The 24,386-nt window shown below is 37.1% G+C and overlaps 1 long non-coding RNA gene across 1 annotated transcript in view; it reads right to left on the bottom strand.

The window, feature by feature from the left end:
- Positions 1–1,581: 1,581 nt before the first annotated feature.
- The window catches only part of LOC127559036 (uncharacterized), a 39,362-nt gene continuing 16,557 nt past the window's right edge, over positions 1,582–24,386 (bottom strand). The window contains exons 2-4 of the long non-coding RNA XR_007953056.1: positions 9,481–9,617; positions 4,355–4,420; positions 1,582–2,859 (exon numbers count right to left, since the gene is read on the bottom strand). This is a non-coding gene — a long non-coding RNA (uncharacterized LOC127559036). The remainder of the gene's footprint in view (positions 2,860–4,354; positions 4,421–9,480; positions 9,618–24,386) is intronic.

The raw sequence follows: 24,386 nt of genomic DNA on the forward strand, positions 1-24,386 counted from the left end.
TCTATCTCTGGCATGTACTCTTCAGCACTTGAGGCCCCAGCTTCTTAAACTGTGGTTGTGACGCTATATGGGGCCTTATAACAGAACATGTAGGTTATGAAATTCTGATTTATTATCAGTAAATATTTGATGTTTATCTTATAAACCTATATACTCAGGGTCACAAAAATTTCTCAGGTGAAAAGGAGTCTATAGTGGAAATTATTTAAGGAGCTCTGCTCTAAGCAACTAAGATTATAAATTGAAAAAAAAAGGCAGTCCTGCAATCATAAAGGAATTCTTTTTATTTTTGGCATTATAGGCCCAGGGAAGGTAGGAGGTGCAGTGAGTGAAGTGCCAGGCCTAGAGTCAAGAAAACTTTTCTTCCTGAATTCAAATCCAGCCTCAGACACTTAGTAGCTGTGTGACCCTGGGAAAGTCACTTAACTCTGCCTCAGTTTTCTCTTTTGTCGAATGAGCTGGAGAAGGCAATGGCAAAGCACTCTGGTATCTTTGCCAATAAAAGTCAATATAGGGTCATGAAGAGTTGGATATGACTGAAACAAGTGAACAATAACAGAAAATAAAAGTTTGAAAAGTTATATGTACATGTAATAGGGAAGAGGGAAAGAAGGAAGGTCAATTTTTCTACCATAGACTGCCAATTGATGATAACCTGCATCTGGAAATTTGTAATAGAAGGGTTTCCCACCCTGTTTCAGAGCATTAGCTAATTTTCTGTGAATGTTTCCTGTTGATGTAGTGATGAAAAGCCTTTTAATTGGTCCCTGAGGCAGTACTGAGTGTGAATCTATAACTTTGTTTTGGTGCAAGGGAGACAAGAAATGTAGATGTGTAGATAGAAGAACCTCAGACTTTTAGACTTGGCCATCATATGGCTTTGAACATATGGCAGTGCTGCTCTTTTGTCATGTTTTTCCTTTTTCCCTGATCTTAGGGATATGTATATTGGAGAAGAGATTGATCAAGTTTTGATCTTATGAGTTCTGAAAGATCAGAAGAACCAGTTAAGGTTCAGTAATCAGAATCCAGATGAGGACTTAGTATAGCAGCAGCAATTGAGTCCAATGATAAGCCATACTTAAGGAAGGATCCATGTGACCCAACCAAGCAGTGAATCAACCTAGCAGCTGAAATATATATTCTGCAAGAAATGGAGTGTGACTTGTTACATACAAAATATATCCAGGTGTGAATTTGGTAAGTTGGATTGTTTAGTAATCACCACTTTAATTTTCAATATACTCTCTGTAGGGACAGAGTGTGTGGTAGAAGAGTGAGCTCCTGACTGTGGAGGTGGCTGTATTTCAATTTTTGCAATGGTTTCTGATGAAATATTCTTTTATAAAAGCTAATTGATGTTGATTGGTTAGTTGATAATGAAAAAAATCAATTGGCAAAATTGACATTGGGTAGATTGGTAACTGGCCAATTAATATAATGGGATATGCCAAATGGAGGCTCATTAGTGAATATTAAACAACTCTAACCCCTCAGAGTTACTTTGTAATCTTAAATGGAGGTGGAAAGAAACTCCAGAGAATTAAGTTACTAGTATGAGGTTGGAATAATGAGCCCAGATCTTATATGCTAAACATACATCATCTCATCATCTCCTTCAGTATCATGTCAAACCTTAGATGGAGGGACTACTGATGGTATTATACCATTTTATAAATAAATACATGAAGGATGAAGAAATGCATATTTTTTTTCAAACTCTTACTGCTGTAAGGCAGCATGTATTATATTTTTTCTTTTTACACAGAACGTTTCTTTCTCTTATTTTTCCATAAAGTAGCACATAATTTAATAATAGTAAATGAATGAAACATTATTTGGGTTTGCTTCTGCTTATATGCATTGGGGAAAATACAGCCATATTTTTGCATTGTACAATGTAATTGTTGCGGTCTTTGTCATTTTCTTGTCTTCTATGTCTTGTTGGGGATTCTTTGGAATGATTTGGAACCTCTATTAGGAAACAAAGCAAAAAACATCAAAAATATCCCTTACTTTTGCCCTGAAGTACCTTCTAAATTGGCAATCTAGCAGAGAAAAATTCCAAGGGCTCTGTCTTCATTTAGAAAAGACTGCTTGCTACAGATTTGTCTGTGTCTCTTCCCTTTCTCCCCCTCCTCCCTGACCCTCACTCTCCTCCAGCTGCTGACCCTGGATGGTAAATATTAGGACAGGAACTTCATCAATGCCTTTGGACACCACTCCCTCCAAGACCTTTCTCCTCCCAGCTGGCTCCCTTGCCCTTTCATATCTGACCATTTCTGAACCATAGCTTTCTCTGGCTGATAGTTTCCCCAAAGAGGATTATTTACAGATCATATTTTTTAAATTATAACTTTTAATTTACCAGATATATGCATAGGTAATTTTTCAGCATTGATAGTTGCAAATCCTTTTGTTCCAACTTTTTCCTTCCTTTCCCCCACCCCCTCCCCTAGATGTCAGGATGACCAATACATGTTAAATATGTTAAAGTATAAGTTAAATACAAGATATGTATACATGTCCAAACAGTTATTTTGCTGTATAAAAAGAGTCAGACTTTGAAATAGTGTACAATTAGCCTGTGAAGGAAGTCAAAAATGCAGGTGGACAGAAATAGAGGGATTGGGAATTCTATGTAGTGGTTCATAGTTATCTCCCAGAGTTCTTTCCCTGGGTGTAGCTGGTTCAGTTCATTACTGTTCTATTGGAGCTGATTTGGTTCATCTCATTGTTGAAGATGGCCACGTCCATCAGAATTGATCATCATATAGGATTGTTGTTGAAATATATAATGCTCTCCTGGCCCTGCTCATTTCACTCAGCATCAGTTCATGTAAGTCTCTCCAGGCCTTTCTGAAATCATACAGATCATATTAAATAAAGGTGGGAAAGCACAAAAATATGACATCACTATTCACATGGTAAAGGAGTAAGGGGTGAGATGAATACAGAATCAATAGACAGAGAGAAGCCACAGGAGTTTTTGTGTACCTGTAAAGAAGGGAATCTCACTTCTTGAAAGGTCAAGAGCTGACCATTTGAACTTGGCTGGAGTGTTAAATAAAATGATCTAAATAGTCAGAGAACTTGAATTACAAAAGGGTCTTAGAGACTATTTTGTCCAACCCCTCATTTTATAGTGGGGAAACAGAAGCAAGAGGGGACTTGCCCATCACAAAAAATGGTAAATGATAGATACAGGTGAGATTTCAACCCAGGTTCTCTGACTCTAAATGCAATGCTCTGACTTAATTTTAAAATAAAATTAAAAAATGGAAAATGGAAAAAAAAACATAGTGGGAGACTGAAAGGTGTAAAGTCACAGAGATTCAACTCCTGGTTCCTGGAATCCTGCAAGTTACCAAGGCTGAACAGATAAAAATATAATTGGGAAATAGTTAACAAAATAAATAAAAGGACAATGTAACATAGATAAGTTAATTTGTGAGCAGGGATTTGAACCTGAGTCTTTTGAATTTAAATCCATTCTTCTTCTGCTGCCCTTGTCCCCTCCTAATCCTTAATTCTGGCAAGGAGAGGCTATGACAGCAAATAGCTTTATGCAACTGGCGTGAAGAATGTAGGGAGGCCAATTTGAAAACCTCCTCAAAGCTGTACCAGGAGCATTGGGAAGGTCAATGGCCTCTCAATTAGTCAAGAACTAATTATCCAGAATATGGATTGTCCAATAAGAGTATTATCCAAGCTTTTTGCTTTTTTTTCTTTTTTTCATCTTGCTCTCTATTTGGAGGGCACTCATCATCCAATAGTATGTCCAGCAAATGAGGTGGAGTCCATCAGAGTCTATTATGGTGTTGTAGAGAAGAAATGAGTTTCTTGGCCTGGCTTGGATGGAGGTTGCAGGGAGATAGTCAAAGGTATAGGGGTCTGAGAGAATAGAGTAGCCTAATTAGGGGAGAATCCTGGAAACCAAGGATCAATTTCACAAACTTTCTTTCTTGTTGGAAGTCTAAGGAGGCTCTGGGGAGTGGTGGCTCAAATGAGTTTGTTTTTTTAATTTGCTCCAAACCTATATTTAATAGTAGCACTGATCTTTTGTATATTCAAGGACCCAGTTTGCTTATTCCTCAATATAACAGGGAAACTACTGTTCCCCCACTTTAAATATGAGGTACCACCACAAGGTGGTGTATTATCCTCCAAAAAGGGTCCCTGGAACCCAGACTAAAGATAATTGGGCTTGGGTGCCAAGAGCATATGGGTAACCAGGAAGATTCCAGGAAAAGCAGGGAGAATTCTAGGAAATAGTGGTTTCAAGACCTTAATTTCTATTAGAACAATAGACCATTAGCAGAAGAGTAATAAAGTAATATAATAAATTAAATACCTTCTGAAAGAACTGCTTATGTCCTGTATAATCTTGGACAAGTGACTTTACATCCAATTTCTTCATCTATAAAATGAGAGTGACTTTATGACTTCCAAGACTCTTCCCATCTTTTTTACTTCCAATCCCATGCCAATATTATTATATTACATACTGTTATCTTGTATATATGTTACATATTAATATATTGTTATGTTCAAGGGAACAACAACTGAAAATGAGAAAAGTGGAAGGTGATGATCTGGATTGTGGAAATAGGAGCACAGGAAGAAGAAATAAAACATGGCACCCTCACTATTCCCCTTCTCTGTCCTGGAAAAGCCAGGCACAATAGAAGGAGTACTAGACTCTATATATTGTTACATACATGTTGTGTCTTTTCCAAGTTAAAATTCCTGAGCAGAGAATCTGTTACATTTTTGTCTGTATCTTCAGGACCACAGCGCTGTGCCTTGGTGTATAGTAGATACTAAATAAATATGTGCTCATTGATCGATTATAGAGTCAGAAGAACTCCAGGTTCTATCCCATTTTATGCACTCACTAATTGTATGTCCACAGTTGAAACTTCTATGAGCCTCAGTTTCTCCAGCTGTAAAATTGTATCACATATTTTACATGACAGGGCTTCTGAAATTTTTTCATGACCCCTTTTCCCTGAGAAATTTTTAGGTGACCTTGGGCATATAAGTATATAAAATAGATATACAAATTAAACATTATTGATAATAAATCATAATTTTGTGACCCCTAAATTGGGTTACAAGTGTCTACATGGGTTTGTGACTCACAATTTAAGAAGCTGAGTTTTACAGGATTGTACTTAAAGTCCTTTAAAAACCTTAATAGGCCATATAAATTATTACATTACATACTGTTATCTTGTATGTATGTTACATATTATATATTGTTATAAAAAGTTATTACTCCTCATGCTATTCTTACAATCTAAAATACCCTTTACCTCTTTCTTCATCTGCCACACCTCTCAAGTTTTGCATCCTCCCAGAATCCTTTTCTAATTCTTTGGATACTATATCATCTTTCCATTCTGAGCCATGAGAGAACTCAAGAGCACAGTGCCCATAGCGTTCCTCTTATTTTATACTAGAAAGGAAATTGACTTTTGAGTCATGATATTTGAGTTTTAATCCTATCTCAGCTCTGAGGGCACCTGTGGCACTTTTGGAAAACTTAACTTAGATCTCTGAGTCTCTGTTTCCTTGTCTAGAAAATAAGGAGAGCTTAGATTACATGAGGAGAAAATTAATTCTTGTATAGCACCTACTATGTGCCAGTCACTATGCTTTACAAATATTAATTTGTAAATTTGATTCTCAAATCAAATGTGCTGCTATTACCCCCATTTTATAGATGAGGAAACAGAGATACATAAGTAGTTTGCCAAGATCATATAGTTAGTTGGTCAGATTTGAACTTGTCTTTTCTTTCTGATTCTAATTCTTCCTTCCTAAGCCCAACTGTCTTCCCTTTTGCTTTCATGCTGAAAGTGAATTCTTACCACTCCATCCCCAAAACTTCACACTGAAAGTTTTCCTCATGGGATTTTTCCTGCTTCTTTCCTTTTATGAAATTTGCCTGAGATGACTTTTATAAAGCTTCCTCCCCTATGCAAATAAAAATGTTGATGATGGCTCCAGCCAGCCAATGTATATTTACCAGTTGAGTTATTGACCGATAAATGATTCCCAAATTTCTAAGCCTGGGGATTAACAAGATGCTAGTAGTGATGGTAGAGCATACATGAATGTTAGCAGGCCTTAGTTCATTCCCACAGGACAATGGAGATGATAAAGCTTTCAGTACCTAGATAGCATGGTTGTGACAAGGATCTGTAGTCTATAGAGCACAGTGGGAAAACTAGATTTGGAATCAATGGAATTGGGTTCAAATCCCACCATTTCTACTATAATTTTGAGCAAATCACTTAATCTCTCTGGGCCTTAGTTTCCTCAATTGTAAAAATGGGGAAGATGGCTTCTAGGAAGCCTTCTAACTATAAATGGTGAGCTGGTTTTACTATAGTGATAGGAATTTAGTGACAGGGCTAGAATCTACTTTGCTTATCTCTCAGTTGTCTTTCCTTTGCCCAGGAAAGCAGATCCTTGATTTGAGGCAGCCTCAAATAGTGAAATGAATGATGTGCTTGGGATCAGATATACCCAGTTCAAATCCTGCTTCTGTCATCACTTTATTGATGAATCAAGTAAACATTGTTTTAAATTATTTATGATTCTATTTGTGCTATGCATTTTGACTATATTCATAATTTTTATTTATGTATTTATCTATATATTAAACATATTCATATATTATATATACTAAATATATATTTGCTATTTTAAATAGAAATTATGTGGATATACTTGTTATTTTAAATAGAAATTATAGGAACATACTTGCTATTTTAATAAATTATATGAACATACTTGCTCTTTTAAATGAAAATTATATGACTATCTTTGCTATTTTAAATACAAATTTCTTATACTCTTATCAATTGATAATTTTTTTCAAAAAGTTATGATCTCCTTCCTTTGTAGGACCTCTGTTTCCTAAACCCACTTAAATTCCATGGGCCTCAGTTTCTTCATCTGTAAAATTAGAGGTATAGTCTCTGAGGGTCTCTGAAGTCTCTTGTGACTAAATAAATCTATAAACATATGAGCCTATGAACTTCCACCCATTCTAGTGATACAGATCCCCACCCCCCATTCCTTAGCAGAAACACTGGAATGGAATAGAAGGGACAGTACATGAAATTTACTTGGTTCAGTGAATTTGGGTATTTGTTTATCACTTCCATGAGACCATTTCCCTAAGACAAATCATTTCTTGGTCAAAGTTACTGTGACACAGAAAGGAAGAAAGAAGGAACTGTAAGTCCTGCTTAAATAAACTCCAGGGAGTCCAAAGGATGAAGGTCCTTTCTACCCTTCTCTTTCAAGTGCCCCTCAGCCTCCCTGCTCTTTCTGCCCTGTTGCCCTAGCCACCCTCCTTTGAAAAGGTGGAGAGCAGACTGTGTGGACACCAAGGAGCCTGGCGACAGAAGATAGCAAAGGAAAGACAACTGAGAGATAAGAGAAGTAGATTCTAGCCCTGTCACTAAATAATGTAAGACCTGGAACAACACACTTCGCTTTTGCAGGCTTCCTCCTCAGTGAGATCAGGGAGGTTATAGATTAGAGCTAGAAGAATCTTCTTGTCTTGTCTAGTCCTCTCAGTTACCATGTTAGAGAATTCAGATTCAGGCAAGTAAGGGACTTAACCAAGTTCACACAGATACAGAAGGAGTATTTGAATCCAGGTCTTCTGACAAAATCAGTGGTCTTACCACTGTGCTATGTAACCCTTGCGTCCTCCCAATTTTGACATTCTATGATCATCTGATTAGTTTAGGTTTCATTCTTGCCTCCTACAATATCACAATTATTGGCAATGAGTTGTGAATGACTTTCACTTATTTTGGTATCATAGTAACTTTCATGTAAGAACTGGGGAAATTATCTCATGAAGGTTCATGAATGAGAGTGATGGGGAAAAAATTGGAGAGCTTGTGATGAAATGTGAAGAACAGAGTGCTAGTAGATAAGAAGGTCAGAATAAAGTCCAGAAGATCTACTCAAATTTCATCTCAAACAAACTGAGGGATCCTGGGCAAGTCACTTATCTGAGTGTCAGTTTCTTCATCTGCAAAATGGGGATAATGATACCTGTAAACTTTAGCTCACAGGGTTATTGTGAGAATCAAATGAGATTAAAAATGTATTATATAAATATTAGTTATTAACATCAGTGACTACATCCATATCCACTCTTTGGATTGCAGTACAAATGTTTTCACATTATAAGAGTAAAACAATAAGTTCAGACTTTTCTGAAGCATTTGACTCTTGTTTACTACTGCCATTTTCCAAAAAAGTTTCCAAACAATCCCTGCACAGTTTGGAAGCCCAAAGCTAAAGGATTCAAATGAGATAGGCTCAGAGGTCATAGTACTTGGACTGCCAGTGTAATCCCCTTCCTACAGATAGATTCTACTATTTCAATAGGGGATTTTTATCTAATGGTTATCTTTTATCCAAAACTCCATAAAGCTCTGCATTTACATATAATACCCACATCAGAGTAGACTTATGTATTCATGATTGCCCATATGTACATTTTATTCAGTTGTTTTCAGTCATGCCTCTCTATGATCCCATTAGAGGTTTTCTTAACAAAGATAATGGAATGTTTTGCCATTTCCTCCTTAGCTCATTTGACGGAAGAAGAAACTTCGGTGAATAGTATTAAGTGACTTGCCCAGGGTCACACAACTAGTGAGTAAAGCCAGATTTGAATTCATGAAGATGAGTCTTCCTCATCTGCCCTATTTTATATGTACCAAAGTTGCGTGAAATTCTGTCCAAAATAGAACATTTGAAGGGAGAGTCTTACTACAATTGCGTTAAGGGGTAAATAAAACTAAAATGCAAAAAACCTCCTAGAACACAGAAATATAGAACCTAAAGGGGGAAATAAAAAAAAAAGAGGCATGTAACCTCCTTCCCTTCTTTTCAGAGTTGAGAGACTAGAGGTGCAAAATACTACATATTATCAGATTTGATTTATGTGCTCATTAGTCATATTCAACTAATTTTTCTTCACTTTGAAATTATTTGTTATAAAGGATGACTGAGGATGGTAGGTCAAGAAAAGGAAGTTAGGTGGCACAATGGATATACCACTCCTGGTATATCCATTAGATCAGATCTGAGTTCAAATTCTGGTCTCCAAATTTTACTAGCCTGGTGACTTTGGATAATCCAGTTAACCTCTTTAAGTCCATTTTCCTCATCTGTAAAATAATGAGATCTGACTCTACTTCTAAGGTCCATTCTGACTCTAAATCTATCATCCTATGGTGGTTGGAAATGAAGATGATATAAAAACCAAAGCTATTGATAAAATGTAAAGGGAAAAATATATGCACTGGTATGGATTTTAAAAAAAGACTGAAGGATACATTTGAGGAGTTTCAAATAATATAATTTAGGATGATCCCAGCAAAAAAACTTAAAATACCAAAGCAATAAGGGATCTTTGAATCGGTCCATTGTTACCGTTATTCTCTTCACTATTCTTGTTCTTCTTTCCCTTTCTCTTTCCCTTTCTCTTTCCCCTTCTCTTCTTGTTCTCCTTGTTCTTCTCCTCCTCCTTCTTCTTCCTTTTTCTTCTCTTCCTTCTCTTTTTTCTGATTCTGTATTACAAATGTATTTATTTTCAGTTCATGGAATGAAATTTCCATAATACATTACAATAAAAAGATGATTACACATGAACTTACAAGTTTTCATATAAATTTCTTAGTTTTTTTCTTTATTCCTGTGCCCCTCCCCATTATAGAGATGGCTATAATTAGTCAAAAATAAATTTATAAATGCAAAATTATTCTATACAGACTTCTGTTTTTCAGTTCTTTCTTTGGATGCATAGTTTCTTTCTTCAAATGTCCTTTACTCTTCATTTGCATATTTATAATAGCCAAATGACTTAGTTGCTCAGAGACATTCTTTTTTTGGGGGGTGAACTCAAAATTTATTTATTTATTTATTTTGGCTTGAATAGGTTTTATCTTTTTTTTTTAAATTAAAGCATTTTAGTTTCAAAACATATGCATGGATAATTTTTCAACATTAATTCTTGCAAAACCTTGTGTTCCAATCCTCCCCCCCTTTCCCCATTCTCTTCCCTAGATGACAAATAATTCAAAAAAAATTAAACATGGTAGAATCCAATGCATGCACACACATTTATACAATTATCTTTCTGCACAAGAAAAATCAAATCAAACAGGAAAAATGAGAAAAAATAAAATGCAAACAAACAACAAAAAGAGTGAAAATGCTATGTTGTGAACCACATTTAGTTCCCACGGTCCTCTCTCTGGGTGTAGATGGCTCTCCATCACAAGGTTATTGGAACTAATCTGAATCATCTCATTGTTGCAAAGAGTCACTTCCATCAGCATTGAGCATTATGCAATCTTGTTGTTAACCATGTACAATGATTTTCTGTTCATTTTATTTAGCATCAGTTCATGCAAGTATCTATAGGCCTCTCTTAAATCATCCTGATGATCATTTTAAACAGAACAATAATATTCCATAGCATCCATATACCATAACGTATTCAGCTATTCTCCAACTGATGGGCATCCACTCAGTGTCCAGTTTCTTGCCTTTATAAAAAGGGCTGCCACAAACATTTCTGCACATATGGGTCCCTTTCTCTCCTTTTATATCTCTTTGGAATATAAGCCAAGTAAAAACTGCTGAATAAAATAGTATGCACAATTTGATAACTTTTTAGGCATAGTTACAAATTGCTCTCCAAAATGGTTGGGTCACTTCACAAGTCCACCAACAAGGTATTAGTGTCCCAGTTTTCCCACATTCCCTCCAACATTTGTCATTATCTTTTCCTGTCAACTTAGCCAATCTGAGAAGTGTATAGTGGCACCTCAGAGTTCTCTTCATTTGCTTTCTCTGACCAATAGTGATTTAGAGCACCTTTTCACATGACTAGAAGTGGTTTCAATTTTTGCATCTGAAAATTCTCCATATATTTTAGAAATGAGACCTTTAGCAGAACCCTTGAATGTAAAAATGTTTCTCCAGTTTCTTGCTTCCTTTCTAATCTTTTCTGCATTAGTTTTGTTTGTACAAAAACTTTTTAACTTAATATAATCAAAATTATCTATTTTGTGATCAATAATGATCTCCAGTTCTTCTTTGGTCACAAATTCCTTCCTTATCCACAGATCTGAGAGGTAAGCTATCCTATATTCTTCTAATTTGCTTATAATATCACTCTTTATGTCTATATCACGAACCCATTTCTATCTTATCTTGGTATAGGGAGTTAGGTGTGGGTCAATGCCTAGTTTCTGCCATACTAGTTTTCAATTTTCCCAGCAGTTTTTGTCAAAAAATTCTTATTCCCAAAGCTGGGGTCTTTGGATTTGTCGAATACTAGATTGCTATAGTCACTGACTATTTTGTCCTGTGAGCCTAACATATTCCACTGATCTACTACTCTATTTCTTAGCCAGTACCAAATGGTTTTGATGACCACTGCTTTATAATATAGTTTTAGATAACTCAGAGACATTCTTAAAACAATATTGCTAAATATTGTTCTTTTTGTAGTGGCAAGAAACCAGAAACTGTGTGGATACCCATCAGTTGGAGCATGGCTGAATGAGTTATGCTATATGAATGACAAATAAGTCTTTCAGAACCAGGAGATCATTGTACATGGCCACAGCAAAATTATACGATGATAAATTCTGATGGATGTGACTCTGGTCAATAATGAGATGATTCGGGCCAGTTCCAATGGGCTTGTGATGAAGAAAGCCATCTGCACAGAGAGAGAGAGAACAGTGGAAATGAATGTGGACTACAACACACTATTTTCAATCTTTTTGTTGTTTTTTGCTTGCATTTTTTTTCTCTTTTTTTCCTTTTTGGTCTGATTTTTCTTGTGTAGCATGATATTTGTGGAAATATGTGTAAAAGAATTGCACATGTTTAACATATATTGGATCACTTGCCATCTAGGGGAGAAGATGGGAGGGAAGGGAGGAGAAAAATTATAACACAAGGTTCTATAAGGGTGAATGTTGAAAATCATCCATGTATATAGCTATATTTTGAAAATGTATATATTTTTGTACATATTTTGTATATATATATATATATATATATATATATATATATATATATTGAAAATAAAAAGCTTTAATTAAAAAATAATATTGCTATTACTCTATACAATGTTCTCTTGGCTCTGCTCACTCCATGTTTCTTCACTTTTGTGTGTTTTTCCATGCCTTTCTAAGATCATTGAGATCATTATTTCTTGTAACACAGCTGTATTCCATCACTACCCTACATCACAACTTGTTCAGCTATTCTTCAATTGATGGGGATGCCTACAGTTTTCAGTTCTTTGCCACCACAAAGAGAGCTTCTGTAAACATGCTCTTCACATTCAAAGTTATGGTTACTATTTGTGAATTTGCCTCCATCTTATTTATTCACTGTTTTCTTTCTCAAATTCTTTTTATCCTATCCCTGTTATCTTATCTTCTCCTCCATTTCTATCAACCCATCATCCACCCTTTCAAGAGCCCTCCATCCCCTCCCCCACCCCTCCAATCTCAATCCCCCCACTGCTCTAAAAGTTCCCCTCTCCCAGTTTTCTCACCTCTCTACATGTTCAGAAGACTTCTATACCTTTCCAGATGTACATATTGTTTTCTGTTCAACCCAGATGAGAATAAGGTTGGAACATTATCAGCCGTTCACCCCACCTGCTTCCTCTGTATTAGTTTTTCCTTTCACATCCCATTTTCATAATATAATTTGTCCCTTTTACCTTTTCCTACCCAATTGTTTTTAGAATTACTCCATCATACACAATTTCTTTCAAACTACTTTAGTAATGATGACAGTTTTAACAATACTAATAACATTTTTGTATATATAACAAGTAAACACTTTGGCCTTAATGAGATCCCTCTCTTTAAATCTGTTCCAATTTTATGTTGTTGAAAAGCTCATCTTATCACTTATCAAGCTGCTTTTCTAGTCATTCTTGATCTCACTGTCTCTTTCCCCTCACCATTCCCATTTATCTCCAAGAGTAGTAACATTCATTGATCAAATGTCTTCCATTTACTACCTCGATATTCTTGGGCAGCTTATGGATTCTTTGTGCCTAACTTGTGGTAGAGCCTTTCAAGCTCATTTTAGCCTGATCAGCCACAGTTCAATATTCTTTATGATGACCCTGACATAATGATGCCGTTTTGGTTTTCTTCAAATACAAAGAACATCCAGTTCTTTGGCATAGTGTCTGACATACAGTAAGCATCTATTAAATGTATATTGATCATTAAATAAGTACTGTTATCATCTCTCTTTTAAAGATGAGGAAACTGAGGCAGAGAGAAGTTATGTGATTTATCATATAGGTTCAAATATCATACCGGTTCAAAATCAGGTCTTAATTCTAGGTCTACGTAGCTTTTATGTCTCTACAACTATGCTCTTATGGTCTTATGAACCCAGTAATGAACACTGGGGTATTTCGCTTGCTTGGGCCTATTTGAGGCCCCTCTAAGCTTTTTCCACCTGGGAAAATTCATTGTGTTCCTTTTAGTAATATTAGGACAAACCAGGCCATTTTGAATTGTTCCCATCCGTATCCTGGATTTTCCTGGAGTCTTTGGGACTTACATTGGTCTAGACATTTTCCACCAAACCTCCTGGCAAATATTTGAGGACCTTGATACAATTCCAAGCAAATAAACAGCCCTAAAGCCTCTCCCCAGTAAACATTTTGAAATCCCAAACAATAGATTCTTCCATGGAGCTCATCCATGAACTGCTTCGAAACCATTTTAAAAGGGAAATGTCAACAACAACAACCAAGGAGGACCAGATTTACAGTGCCAGTGACACTGTAGCCATTTGGGATCATGGCTTTACAGCTGGAAGGACCCTTGGGGCTGATTTAATCCAATCTTTTCATTTTACATATGAGGAAAAGAGAGCAGAGCAGTGAAGTGACAGAATCATAGGATTAATAATGTAAGAACTGGATGGGATCCAATGGCCAAAGGTACATCCTTCTCATTTTTTATATGAACAAGACCTTCTCTGAAGTCACACAAAGAGCACTGGACTAATAGTAGTAACATTTATCTAGCATTTCAGGGTTTGCTAAATGTATTACATATGCTACCTCATTTGATCTTCATAGCTGTCCTAGAAGTTAACTGCTATATTATCCCCATTTTACAGATGAGGAAAAGTAAGGCGATTTGCTAAGGATCATCCAGTCATGGTCTGAAGCAGAATTCTAACTCAGGTCTTTCTGACTCAGGTCCATGTAATGCTTAGCTAATTTTCATAGTCTGATAAAAGTGGCTCTTATTTGTACAATATTTTGCCTCATCTGATTTTTACAAACAACCCATGAATTATCATAATTATCTATATTTTTACACTAGGAAAGTGAAGGATAAAGAGATTAGGTGATTTATCCCAAACAACACAGCTAAAAAGTATCTGAGGCAGGAATGGAACCCAGGTATTATTGATAAGAACGCTGAGATAAACAACCTCTAATACCAAGGGACAACTGTGCCTACGTGGCACAGTGGAAAGAGAACCAGGCTTTGTTTTCAAGAAGACATAAGTTCGAACATGACCTCAAATACTTATGAGCTTTGTGGGCTAGTGACTTAACCTAGAACTAGTACTGGTTGGTAACTAGCTGGGCACTAGTTTAATAGGTGCTACTATGATACAGTAAAAAGAGAAATATACTTGGGGTCAGGAGAACTGGATTTGAATATTTTCTCTGATTCATTAGCTGTGTGATCCTAGGTAACCCCTTGGGCTCCTTTTTCTAAGCTGTAAAAGAAGAGGCAATTTAGGGATAGTGACTAATGTTCTGACCTTAAATTCAGGAAGATCTAGATCCAAGTATACTCTCTGACTCATAATAGTTGGATAACCAGTGCCCTAGTCAACTGCCTAAAACAATAACTTATAGAAGTGCTATAATTTATACTAGTAGACAGAATTTCCTTACCCGGAGTTCCCTGTGCCAATGAAATCACATTTCACTGAGTAAAAAAATGGAGATAATAACACTTGCCCTGTATTCCTCGCATGCTTATTGTGAAGTGAGTTATAAAAATGTGAGTTGGGAGGACTATTTCTGCTTGGAGAGGCATTAGTTAGAACAGTGCCTAGCATATAGTAGGCACTTAATAACTGCTTGTTGACTGAAGCTTACTCTTGAGTAGCAACAGTGTTTGTTCTATGCTAAGAATTACAATGAATTCTAGGTTTCTGAGCCATAAGAAAGGAAAAGAAACTGATCAAAAGAACCACACACTGAGCCAATTTCCTCCCCCCCCCCTATTTTGTAGCAACTAATTATCTTCTAGGTTCTTCCACATTAACTTACAGTTCTGAAAAAGGTGCATGCACTTCTTTATCACCTTTGGGATTCTCTTTTAACATCTCATTTTCACCCTTAATAAGCTGTGGTGATCTTGGACAAATCATTTCCCATGCACGTGTCACACATATGCATAAGCACTAACTAGTGGATTCAACAGGCATTTTTTTCAGTACAATATATTGGGGAGCCAAAGCACCTTGGCGAAAATGAGCTGATCTTCAGTTAGAGGAATGGCTAAACACATTGTGACATCATGAATATAATGAATATCACTATAATGAAAACCAGAGGGACATGGAAAAACAAAAATAAACTAATATGAAGTAAGGGGGATGGGCAAAACAACTGTAGACGATGATTAAAATTTAATTGAAAAAAAAAAACAATTACCAAAAAAATTGTTTAGTAAAACTACAAAGAACAAGCTTGGTCCCAAAGAAGATATAGGAGAAAACAATTTTAACTTCTTGGAAGAGATGTGTGGATGTGAAGGCATGTGGAGAAAAAGGGGGAAAACCCAGGAATACAGAAGACTGAATATATTGTCATTTCCCTCCAATTTATTGATCAATTTTTACTGATTTTTTTAATTTTAAAAGTATTATTACAATGGAAATGATTCTCTGGAGGAGTGATAGGAAGAATATACTGAGAAATACAAAATCAAAAAGTATTAACAAAATTTATTTATTTTTTAAAAATTGGTATGAACAGTGAATTGAGTTATCTGACATAATCTGGCAGACGATACCATCAGCATAGTTTTGTGACTTCCTTCACAGTTGGTTAGCTGCCCCAGAACAGAGTGGAGAAGGCTGATAGTAAAAGTTCATCCAAAGAGTTGCCTCAGGCTTGGAGATTAGGTGACTGACCCCCAGGTTACACCATTAGTTACTTTCTGGTTCTGTGTTCTGAGGGAAGGACTTCTGACTACAAATTCAGTATTGTGTATTGGATATTCTCTCCCTAAAACTTTATTCCATCATGACAAGGATGTGTCAGAGTGCTGGAGTCAGCTTGAATGGATTCATGAGAGCCAATCATTGTTAAATTTTCATTGTGGGCATTTATACCCGAGAAGTCAACAAGCTACAAATCAGGGCTTGGTTTATTATTTTGTTGATTGTTTAGACTTAACAAAGGGATGGGGACAATATAGCATAAATTACATTTAAAAGTGTATACAATATACAGGTTTCCCCCCATCTGTTATTAAATATTTGTCAACACATCTTTTCAGAGATCCTTTTCAGTTTTTTTAATCAACCTATCTGTATTGGTGATCCTCAATTCTCTGACAACAAAGCTGGAGAGCCTTCAAATTCAATTTAGCTAGGTCTGTTGTATATGCCTGGGTCCATGCAAGAAGAACTATTTCCACTTTAGAAGCAAGAGGATGGACTTTGCAGCTACAGAAACTTTCTTTTTTTCTTTTTTAAAATTACTATTAAAGCTTTTAATTTTCAAAATACATGCATCAATAATTTTCAACAGTCACCCCTGCAAAACCTTGTGTTCCAAATTTTTCCCTCCTTTCACTCCCACCTCCTCCCCTAGATGGCAAATAATCCAATATATGTTAAACATGTGCAGTTCTTCTATATATATTTCCACAATTATGTTGCTGCACAAGAAAAATCAGATCAAAAAGGGAAAAATGAGACAGAAAACAAATTGCAAGCCAACAACAACAGTAAAGTGAAAATCCTATGTTGTGATCCACGCTCAGTCCCCACAGTCTTCTCTCTGGGTGCAGTTGGCTCTCTCCATCACAAGACCATTGGAATTACAGAAACTTTCAAAGATTATCTCCTGAGTCAGAGACCATCGTGTAACCTGTTCTATGGAAGAAGCCCTGGCTCAACAACTTTCCAGACTCTTAAAATAATGATGATTGACATTTCTATTGCATTTTAAGACCTACAAGAGCTTTTATACATAATATGTAATACACATATGCATTATGTATATATGAACATTTGAGAAAATGCACTTTGTTCCCTATGAGGTAAGAGCCTATGTGTACAACATAAATAATATTATTCATCCTTTATTTTGAAGAGGACCAATAATATCACAAGGTGATGTCTTGACTAGGTGTGTGAATTGGATGAAAGTGAGAGTTGTCAGCCTCATTCTGTCTTTCAGAGTCATCCAGACCCAGTGGCAGGACAAAAATCGGGATGACTGGCATCTGGGATGCAGTGGAAAACTTTAACGTCTGACCAACACCCAAACACTCCACAGCACCTGCTTTAGCCACCTTCATAGACTCTGGAACAAGTTATTCTCATCCTCCATTCACTGAGAGAAGTCTTCACATGTTTTGTACTAATGTTTTAGCTGGTTTTGTTGAACTATTTTTTTTCTCTTTAAAAAAAAAAAACCTTTGTTACAAAAGAGAGGAAGGCTACATTGTCACAGGGAGAAGGCTACATTGTCACAGGGAAAGATACACTTATCAGAAGGATACATTGTCACAGAGGAAGGATACATTCAGAAGTTAATGTGATATCAGCTACCAAGTATTTATTAAAGGCCTACTATGTGTCCAGCATTGTGTTAAGTGTTGAGGAATAGAAAGAAATGCAAATATACAGTCCCTATCCTTCAAGGATTCTTTATCTAATTGGGGTGGGGATGGGGGGAAGCAACAAAAACTCTGTCCATTCTATTTTCAGCGTGGTAATTCAATTTAACTAAGATAGCAAGACACCTCCTACTGCTGCTTAATGAGATACCTACTGTGTGCTAGGAGAATTGAGCCAAGTTGATAGGGTGGAATAGAAACATAAATCTTAAACAATGCCTGACCTCTAGAAGATTATATTCTATGGGAAGATAACATGTCAGCAAGACAAACTGATTTCAAGAGGGAGAGATCTTTGACAAGTGGGGGAAGAGGGGGAGGGTCGGAAAGGCTTTCTGTGGGAGGTAGCTTTATGTGGCCTCCTCCCATGTCCTCTAAGAGAAATTGCGGGGTGAGGAACTTCTGAGAAATTATGCGTTCCTCGGCTTTCTGACAAGCCTGTCAGTTCTTCCATTCCATAATGGTTGCCTTCATCTGCAGAGAGGAGTTAATGAAGTGTGTGAGACAGTGATGGGAAAAGGTCAGTCTCAATATTACTTTTGACACTACTGCTAAGTGAGGGGGACAGAAGAGGGAGACAGCAATAGGGTAAGAGAGCTGGACCAGAAAACGATATCCACTTAATTAGCTGGATGTTTCTAAATGTGTGGAAAGAGGCCAAGGTCCAGCTTACAGACTGTAACAGAACATGATTCTAAGGCAATGCCATGAATCCCGGGCAAAGGCCAAAGCCCTGAGAAGGCCCCTCTTCTCTTTTTCTATCTCTAGGGAAAATTCTTTCTCTGTCTCTGGCTTTCTCTCTCCCTTCTCTTCTCTCCCTACCTCCTTTCTTTCATCTGCTCTTTCTTCTGTATCTATTCTAGTTCTTTTCTGTATCTCTTTCCTCCATTTCTTATCTTGCCTTCACTGTTGTATTTTCTCGGTCTTGTCTACCCTTCTCTGTCTCTTTCTGTCTGTCTCCCCTTCTGTATCTCTACTTTCTTTTCTGTCTTTTCCTTCTTTCCCCTCTCTTCTCTTTCACCTTCTCAACTTCTTTCTCTATTTTCCTTTTCCTTTTTTTCTTTCTCACTTTCCTCTTTCTTTTCTCCATTCTTCCTCCTCTCTCTGCCTCTTTTCCTTCTTGTTCCTTTTCTTTCCCTTCTCTGTTAACATCCTTCTCTTTTTCTTTCTCTACTCTCTATCTTCTCTCTTTCTGCTTCTCTCTCTCTTTTTCTCTTTTTGTTTCTCTCTGCTTTCTCTGTGTCTTTTCCCTTCCCCCTCTCTGCCTCTGCCTCTCTCCCTCCCCCTCTCTTCCCTTTTCTCCTCCTCCTCCTCTCTCTCTATTTCTGTCTCTCTATTTTTTTATGTGTGTCTCTCTGTGCCTTGTCTCTCTCTCTCTCTCTTCCCTTCTCATTGTATGTTTTCTATTTCTCTTTTCTCTTTTCTTTGTTTTTTTTATTTCTCCTTTACTCTCTGTCTCCTCTATCCTCTGTCTCTCTCTAGCTCTTTTTTCCTATTTCTTCACCCTCACTTTAAAATAAAAAAATCTACTCCCCAAAACGGGTGCCAGGTGACCTCTGGACAAGGCCCTGGTTGTCAGGGGGGAAAAAATCAACCTTTTAAACTGCTTTTGTTTTAATAAAATAACGCTTTGCTTATAACTCACCAGTGTTTACAGCCTTATTGACCAGAGCTGAAATGAGATTCCTCAGCTCCTGCAGAGGCCAGGGCTAGAGTATTGCATCTGAATGGCTTCAGTCCTACAAAATGCCATCAACCAAGAGGCTGACAAAAATGGATGACTCTTTTGAGGTTGATTTTCAACTAAAAACCAGAAAGAGCTGAGCAATGTCCCCAAAGGAGACTTGAAATGAACATCTTAAGGCAGAGATCTTTTAAAATGAGAATCTTGTTGCTCTTCCATCTTCCTGATTATTCATCTCAGGTCTGCCAGTAGCCATTTGATATTGGTTGTTACTTGCTATTCAGTGCTCAGTTTCCTCAAATTGAAAATGTGTGTCATACTAGATAAACTCTAAGATCATTCTCACTTCCCAAAGAGCTGTTCAACCAGAGACGCTATAGACAAAGCAGTCTGTCTTGTCTAGCATCAACAGACCTTGGCATTTCAGTTAACCAAAAATTCCTTGAGATCTCATTGTGTGAAGAACACTGGACAGGCTCTATGAGGGAACTTGTCTCCTACTTTAACAGTTATAAGCTGTATTAACCAACTAGAATTGGAAACATTCACAAGGCAGAGATGTAGAAAAATGGGAATGATCAGAGTGGGATGATGCTAATGAAAAAGGCTTTCAGTTGGAAGCAATTTATGACTCAGGGCATAAAGGAAGTAATAAACCTGGGAGTAGTGACTCATTTTCATGGGTGTGAATTTCTGGTAAGTAACTGGATCTCTTAGACTAGCAGTGGGGGAAAGTGTTAGGATTTGGACTCAGGAGACTTGAGTTCAAATTCCTTTTCTCTGAGACTTACTAGCTGAGATCACAAGCAAATCATTTGACCTGGGCTTTAGTTTTTTGCTTCTGTAGAATGGAAATGCCTTTGGAACCATTTACCTCACAGGGCAGTTGTGAATCAAGTTTGGTAAATCTGAAAGCATCATATAAATGTTAATGAGGATGGAGGAAGATCAAGTTACTATGATGATGGTTGTTACCATCTGTGAAATGGGGACAAGAATGAAATATGTTTTTAACTGCTCCAAAAAGCTCTGTGAAGATCTTGAGTGAGAAGTGCCATATCAGCACTGCATAATAATGAGCTAGAATCTCTATCCCACAAGACCAGGACTAGGGTGAATGGGCAATCATCAGGGCATGACCAGATACTTTGGGAGTAGAGCGATCACATTTATCACCATGCACAAGGTACGTGGTTTATGATTACACTTTGGGCAAATCATATAATTGTAGGTTCTCTTGGCTTAACTGCTCATGGATGCTTTGGGGGATCCCAGGGACTTGAACAGGGGGCATTTGATAAAGGGAAGTGAGTGGGTTTCTTCTCAAGTTCAGAGCAGCACCATGGTGGGGCAGATTCCTGATTCACAAGGCATTAATCTGAAGTTTTTCCATGCCAAGACTCCCCAGTCTTGAATATAGAAACAGGGACAAAATGACCAAGATGAGAAAATATTCACCTTCCTGAGAGTACTGGGGGATCAGAAATCATTCAGTAATGAAATATTCTGTATACTCTATGCCTTGCACTGTGCTTGGCCCTGGAGATCTGAAGACTAAAAAAAAAAATCCTTTTACCCTCAAGGAGATTGCATTCTTTTAGAGAAGGGGTCCTCAAACTTTTTAAATAGGGGGTCAGTTCACTGTCCCTCAGACTGTTGGAGGGCCAGACTATAGTAAAAACAAAAACTTTGTTTTGTGGGCCTTTAAATAAAGAAACTTCATAGCCCTGGGTGAGGGGGATAAATGTCCTCAGCTGCTGCATCTGGCCCGTGGGCCATAGTTTGAGGACCCTGTTTTAGAGAAATAATATATTCCTCTAGAAATGCACAGAGAATAAATACAAAAAATGGAAACTGGTTCAAAATGAGATAGTTTGGGAGGGAGAACATTAGTCAGTAAGGAGGCTCAGGAGAGTCTTTGTAAGAAGGCAATACTTAATCTGCATTTTCAAAGAAGATAAGGGTCTCTTTGAGGCAGAAGTGTAGGGGGCTTTCCAGGCATGATGGATGGGAAGAGCAAAGGCAAAGAGATAGAAGATGATGTGTCATGTGTGAAGGACAGTAGGCCCTGTTGACTGGACTTTAAAGTATAAGAAATGAAGGAATGTAAAATGAATCTATGAAGGGCATGAAGAGCCAAACTGAAAAGTATGTATTTTATCCCAGAGGTATAAGGAAGCCACTGGAATTCTATCAAATAGTGGAGTAGCATGGTTAGACCTAAACTTTGAGAAAATCTTTTTTGTGGTTCTTAGGAGGAATGATTAGGGGGTGAGAGTCTGGAGACAACTAGGCCTCTTGAGAAGTAATAAGGTATTCAACTAAGGTGAATAAATTTCCCTATTATCAGGATAAGAAACTGAGGTTGGTCTTCATATGGTCCTCACATTTCCAGTTTGGATGAGATAATGTGCTTGTAAACTTTACAATATTCTAGAAATGTTAATCATTATTACTACTACCATTACCATTGCTACCACTACCAGTACTATTACATTACTACTACTACCACTACTACTACTGCTACCATTATTATGTAATGGTAGGAATGATGGCAATGATGATAGTGGTGGTAGCAGCAGCAGCAGCAGCAGCAGTAATAGTGTTATTGTTTTCTAGGGCAATGCTTTGTGCTACTGTCTTACCTAGGACACCCTGACTGAACCACCCTAGTTGTATCATTCTTTTTGGCTAGCTCTTTTTTTTCTTTTCTTTTTTTTTTTTTTTTTTTGAGGCGATTAGGGTTAAATGACTTGCCTAGGGTCACACAGCTAGGGAGTGTTAAGTGTCTGAGACCAGATTTAAACTCAGGTTCCAGGCTGGTGCTCTATACACTTCAACACCTAGCTGCCCCCGTTTGGCTAGTTCTAACAGAGGATATGATTGCTCCAACATGCTCTTGGTCCTTGAAGAGAAAGATCCCTGTGCTGAGGCTATACAAGTTGCTTCAGTCTTTCCCCCCTCCTTCAGGTTTGTGAAACATTTTACAGTCATCTGACCCTCACAACTATGATATGACTAAAAATTTGATGCCAGTCAGGACTCAAGGTGGGTAAATCAAAAGGCATTTATTAATTACCTACTACATGCCAGAAAAGGGATGTGCTTACAAAGAAAGTTAAAAGCAATCCATGCTCTGGAAGAGTTTACAATCTAATGGTATAAAAAGGCTATGTGACTTGGCCATAGTCACACAATTAGCGAGTGCCAAGATTTGAAGCCATCTCTTTATTGGCACCAAGACTCTTTCCATGTTATCATGTTGTTTGAAATACAAAGAAGGACATAGGAGAAATGCATAGTTTTATCTTTTTCAGTACAAATAAAGGAAGACCTGAGTTTAAGATCTTCCTAGTCATCTTCAGTTAAAGTCATTACTGTCTCCAAACCACAATGTACCCAGATGTTTTTATTTCCAAACAGAGAAGATCAGGCTAGATCATATTAGTGAAATTAAAACAACAACAACACTGTTCTTCTAATGATTTCAACCTGTTCACATTCTTAGAAGCCATATATATTTATTTTTTCATATCAGCATTATCTCAGTAAGTGTGATTGCTAAACATATTGCACAACTTTAGAAGAAAGGAGCTTATGCTTGAAGTTATAAAGAAGAATGCATTTCCAATGGAAATATCCAGAAATCAGTCTAATACTTTCTCATATCAAAAAGTCCCTTGCTTTTTCATTTTCCTTAAAAAAAATGATTTGTAAGAGCATATTTTACTGCAAGGCTGCTGAGCAGATAGGTAGAGAGGTCAGTCATTTTACTTCTCCATTTCTCACTTTTGTCTGGGCCAAACTGCTCCTTTCTTGGGACATGACTTTCTCTCCAGTAACTATCCCAACCTCACCATTCAAACTAAACCATGAATAATGATCAATGCAGCGAGTTAACTATTCCTTGTGAATGCTACTGACCAATTTTGATACCTAGAGAAACCCCCAGTATTCTTTCTTGTCTGAGTTGTGAAAATAAGCAACATCTCCTTTAAATATGAGCCTTCAGCCAGAAATTTGATTCAGGCAATCCTCCCAAATCATTCCCAATGACCCTTTTCAACACCTCAATAACATCTGCATTTAGTAATTCTATTGATCAACAGTGTTATGATGTTTTCCCACATAAAAAACAAAGCAAGCATTTAAACACACAAAGGTAAATATTCCCAAGCTCCAAGGGAAGAACGGAGTTCAAAAGTAGTATTTTCCCTCTTCAGAGAGAAGGAAAAAAGCAGAAGGGGTAATCAAAGTCACTGCCCTCAGTCTTCAGTTGTAAAAGGTCTTTACTATAAAGTTTTATCCTGGACATGGTATATGTATATGCTTCATCCATAGACCCTATTCAGCCACTGGCAACCAAAAAAGATTACATTGTAAAATGCTCCTTATGCTAACAACTTTTCTTTCTTTCTTTCTTTCTTTCTTTCTTTCTTTCTTTCTTTCTTTCTTTCTTTCTTTCTTTCTTTCTTTCTTTCTTTCTTTCTTTTTTTTTCTTTCTTCCTTCCTTCCTTCCTTCCTTCCTTCCTTCCTTCCTTCCTTCCTTCCTTCCTTTCTTTCTTTCTTTCTTTCTTTCTTTCTTTCTTCCTTCCTTCCTTCCTTCCTTCCTTCCTTCCTTCCTTCCTTCCTTCCTTCCTTCCTTCCTTCTTCCTTCCTTCCTTCCTTCCTTCCTTCCTTCCTTCCTTCCTTCCTTCTGCAATTAA

The sequence above is a fragment of the Antechinus flavipes genome, chromosome 4, assembly GCF_016432865.1.
Source record: "Antechinus flavipes isolate AdamAnt ecotype Samford, QLD, Australia chromosome 4, AdamAnt_v2, whole genome shotgun sequence".
NCBI lineage: Eukaryota > Metazoa > Chordata > Mammalia > Dasyuromorphia > Dasyuridae > Antechinus > Antechinus flavipes.